We start from the raw sequence: 5,262 nt of genomic DNA on the forward strand, positions 1-5,262 counted from the left end.
GATATGAGTTAGACATAATGCAGTATAAATCAGTTAGATAATATTGAATTATTTTGATACCTTGCTGAGATAATGTAGCTAAGTAATTTGGTCTCTGGAGGTTAAATATTCCTGGGGAAGATGTTGAATGAAGAATTTTTTTAATTCATTTATTTATTTGCTGGTCCTGGGACTTGGACTCAGGGCCTGGGCACTGTCCCTGAGCCCGTCTGTGCTCAAGGCTAGCACTCTACCACTTGAGCCACAGCACCACTTCCATCTTTTTCTGAGTAGTTTATTGGAGATAAAGAGTCTCACAGACTTTCCTGCTTGGGTAGTTTCAAACCATGATCCTCAGATCTCAAGCTCCTGAACAGCTAGGATTACAGGCGTGAGCCACAGGCACCCAGCTAGAAATGTTAATTTTTAATGAAGGGTTTGGATGAAGGAAGTACTGCCTTCTTCACAACATGGTCTTTGATAGGCAAAGTTTTCTCATTTCTATAACAAATCTTGAAATTATTCAATTATTCAATAACTGCCAATTGAAATAATGAGGCCTTGTAACCTGACTTTTTGCTAAGTAAAATTTTCTTTTCCCAGTCTTTGAACTAAAGCCATAAAAAATGAGAATAAATGATCCAATGAATATTCCTTCTCTGGAAATACGAAAATAAGTTGAGTGAAGAAAAATGCCAAATTGTTTCATTTCCTCCAGGGCAACACTGTGCAGGTGAATTTGTAGTCTTTCAGCATAGGGTATAATGAAGTCCATCTGCAAATATTGAACCATTTCATTACATGCATGCCCTGAACAACCAATGTCCTTACTTGCCTTTGCAATGGTTCAGTGTGATCTAATACAGTCTCCACCATCTGTCTGTGTTTTCTTCCACTTGCAACATTTGTTCTTCCTGCTGATCTGACTGCTTCTTTACTCTGTTTTCTGATTCACATAGAGCAAGCTTTCCCAGAAATGTACTTCTTAGCCAAAAGCTAGTCTCTTATGACTATAAAAATATATAAAATTTTCTCCTACTGTATTTACCTACACAATACATTAAAATTATCTTAATTTAGTATGTGGACACCAAATTCTTATGCATAGAAACATTTTAACTGTGATAACCCCCCCCAAAAAAGAATATAAAATGTGCAACTAGAAACAGAACAAAATTATTGATTATTAAGAATAGGGCCAAACTTGCAAGGCAGGATCTCCCTGTAGAGAAAAAACTCCAGGCTAGTTATTAAAAGGAAAAATTCCAAAGATAAAGACTTGAAGTAAATTAGTGAGTTAAACACTGGGTTACTGGAATTAAGTAAATAACAGTGAAACTCAGAGAGAGCCAGAAAATCTGGAAGGTGGCTTGGTTTTGGGTGTGATAAGAAGTTTAGAATGTGGTTTTTGATTTGAGGACGTATTGCTTTGCTTATTGAGACTAATTGCTATGCCAATAATTTACTTCTTTGCTGGGAAGATTTGGGATAAGAACTTTGCCTTGATGACTTATTGCTTGGTTATTGGAATGACTGGAATTGCAATTTCCATCTGTAATCACTAACTGCTAGCCCTGTTTCTGTAATTTGCTTCTTTGTCGATTACAAAACTACCACTGACCACCTGCAAGTGCCCCCTTCCTGCCCCATGGTTCTTGCCTTTAAATACCTTGAGCTATTTGACTTTACTGCTGTTTTTTCACTGTTCCAATATAGTTATAGTGGGGAGCAATTGCCACGGCTAATAAAGATTCCAAGCCCAACTGATTGAGTGTTGGTGACTGCTTTTGCCGATTGTGGGTTCAAGTCCCACCAGCCCCAGGAAGTTGGGATACTTCATTAACCTGTTTGCAAAACCAAATATATGAAAATATAAAACCATTCTTGAAAGAAATAAGTGCATTTTTACTGCATTGGTCCTTAGAACCATTAGTGTCCCAATTCAGTAAAACTCCAAAACTTTTTCAGAAGTGCATTGTTGCACATTCTACTGAAGACACCTGTCTTGTTCTTGAAATACAATATTTGTGTGCTCTCGGTAAAAAGTCTTTCACTGAAAGTTTTCTCTATTTGGGTTTCATTTTCTTTTTTCTCTTTGAATTGTCCACAATTATCTGATAATTCATTTCCGGCTGCTTCAGATCTTTCATTACTAGTAGACAGTGACTGTCTACTAGTGATGGGATCTTTGAGAGCAGTTATATTGTCCACAATTGTATATATTAATTCATTCATGAAGTGTTTATTGACTATACAATGTCTATTTAGCATGTGAAAAGATGCTCATCATCATTAACTGTTAGTAAAATGTAAATCAAAACCACAAGTACAAACTACTTCATACCTACTCCTAAAGCTAAAATTAAATACACACAATAATAAGGGTTGGTGAAGACGTGGAAAAATAAAATTGGAATCCTTATTTATATTGGTGGAATTTGCAAAATAGTCAGTAGTTTGTAAAAATGGTAAATGTAAAGTTATCATATAACCCAGAAATTCCAATAAGTTTACACTAAAATTTTTCATGGTGGCTCCTAGCAGCAAATCTCGTAGTTTCAAATTGGAAACAGCCAAATGTCCACTATCTGATTAACTGATGAAGTGTGATCTTCTTATAACAAAATATTAATCCAGTCATAGAAGGAATGAGTATGAAAGAGATGCAAGAAAAGACCATATATTACATGACTGCACTTATATAAAAGGTCCAGGATAGGAATCTATAAACACAGAAAATAGAAATAGATTTCAGACCTTGAAAATATAGAAAGAGGAGAAGGGAAGGAAGGAAAAGAGGGGGGAAGGAGAGAGAGAAAGAGAGAAAGAGATAATTGCTGATAGGTGAAGAGTTTGTTTTAGAGGTGATAAAATGTTATAAACCTAAAAAATATTGACTTTTGTTTATTCTGTGCTAGAAATTATTCTAAGAATAATATATAAAGATATCAAAGGCCTTGTTCTAGAAAACATAATAAAAAGAAAAATCTAAGCATGTGTTCCAGATAGATTACATAGATTGGGTCCTACTTCTTTTTGCCAAGGGGACATTTAGCAGAATAATTTTCTCTATAGTATAATTACTGCAGCCTTTCCACTAAATAAATGTAAGGATGGAACTTCAAAGAAGATGGGAAAAGAGAGAATGAGCTGTAACATATTACAAGAGAATTTCAGGAGAGTGAGAGTGTACAAAATCATCAGATGCTGCAGAGGACAAGAAACATAAGGAAGACAGGAGCTGGTGGCTCACACCTGTAATCCTAGATACTCAGGAGTCTGAGATCTGAGGATCATGGTTCAAAGCCATGGGAAAGAAAGTCCATGAGACTCTTATCTCCAATAACTACCCAGAAAAAGCCAGAAATGGTGCTGTGGCTCAAGTGGTAGAGCACTAGCCTTGAGCAAAAAGAAGCTCAGTGACAGTGTCCAGGCCCAGAGCCCAAACCCCAGGACCAACTAAGAAGAAGAAAAAGAGAAGAGGAGGAAGAGGAGGAGGAAGGGGAGGAAGAGGAGGAGGGGGAAGGGAGATGGAGGAGGGGAAGGCGGCACTGGCAGCAGAATAAGGATCAAAACAGATCCTTTGAAATCTGGGATTAGTCATCTAAAGTAACACTGTACAATGTCAAAGGCAAGGCCTGATTGCAAAGTTGCAATCATTGCACACAGCTGGTATTACACAGGAGCTATTAAAGAAATATTTGTTAAACTGAAAATAAGTTCCCCGTGAAGAACTAAAGACCAACCATGCTTAAAAAAAGACTTTGTGAGGGCTGAAAATAGATAGTAGATAGTAGATGGAGTCAGTAGGAATATAGGTTAAAGAAATCTATTTATTTGAAATACTAGAATTTGAACTCAGGGTCTCATGTGTGATAGGTAGGTGCTTCATCACTTTAGCTGCTACCCAAATCTCCTACTTACATTCTTTTTGCTTTAGTTATTTTCTAGTTCCAGCCTCAGACTTTAATCTTTCTATGTATAGCCTTCTGTGTAGCTGGAAACACAGGTATGTACCACAATGCCTGAAATAGGTTCCCATAAACTTTTTGCCAGGGCTTGATTCAAAATTCAATCCTCCTAACCTATGCCTCCCATAGCCAGAATTATAGGGCTAAGCTACTGCCTGAAAATACAATAAGGAACATCTTGGCCTATCCAAACTCAGAAAAAGTGCTTAACAAGACAAATGGGCTGCCTTATTTTTTGTTTTTTAGGGCATATAATTAAAAATATTTTTCTTGTAAAGAATACAGACATTAGACAAAATGATACTATATCTGATCTGGAAGAAAACTTAAGATACTGCTCCTTACTACTGTATTTTACTAAAATGAATTCCCATAAAAGGCAGGCCAAATAGCTTTTATAGTTTTGAATTTTGAAACTCTTCTGCATAAATATGATAGTCTATTATACACCTCAGATTTTCAAAGAAGAACATGTTTTTTATGAAGGAACCAAAGTTGCATAATTTCTTGAGCATTTCAACTTAATCTAGCATGGGATTGATAAAATTCCTAAAATTCCCTATGACAGATTTACAAATTCTTTACCAAAAGGAAAACAAATCTATTTTGAGGACTGTTACACCTCCTCTTTCTTAGTTTAACCAAGTCTTCTATTTCTTGAAGGTGATCTATTGAGGCCTGTGTGGGAAATCAAAACCTCTTGGCTTATAACATGAAACCTGCCATTCTCTGTTTATATCAGCTAGTTAGGTCAGTTATGATATAGCCATATGTAACTGTTCACTGTTTGCCTCCTCACAGGCATAAAGTGAAGAAGATAAAGAAATTATTGGAGAATAGTTCGGCCAAAACATCTTTTAAGACATAAATGCAGTGAAATGACAAGAGTCTAAGGTGGTACTTTAAGGATCCTAAAGAAATTGATTGATAAGGAGGAAAATGACAAATACTTGTCACAAGCTGTCTTCTCCTTTGGGATAGAGTCTAATGTATCAACAAGAATAAACAGGAAGCATATCAACAGGAGAATGGTAAGGAGCCTGGGAGCTGAGCAACTAATGTTCTGGTATCTAGAGAGAACACCCTCATAGGGCAAACACAGCAGGCTCTTCAGCTCAGGATGTTTCCGCTGACACATTAATGTAAATTTAGCTTAATGAAAAGGATTTCATGCAGTGACTGCAAAATGTGACTCGAAATCATTACAATAACATTAATAAAAGTAAAATGATAGGATAGCTAAGGCATGCACAGTCTAAAATAATATTACTAAGAGCAGTTACTGCTGTAATGTAGAATTGGTAAGGAAGAA

This window comes from Dipodomys spectabilis, unplaced genomic scaffold (assembly GCF_019054845.1).
Source record: "Dipodomys spectabilis isolate Male_0828 unplaced genomic scaffold, ASM1905484v1 ptg000234l, whole genome shotgun sequence".
Taxonomy (NCBI): domain Eukaryota; kingdom Metazoa; phylum Chordata; class Mammalia; order Rodentia; family Heteromyidae; genus Dipodomys; species Dipodomys spectabilis.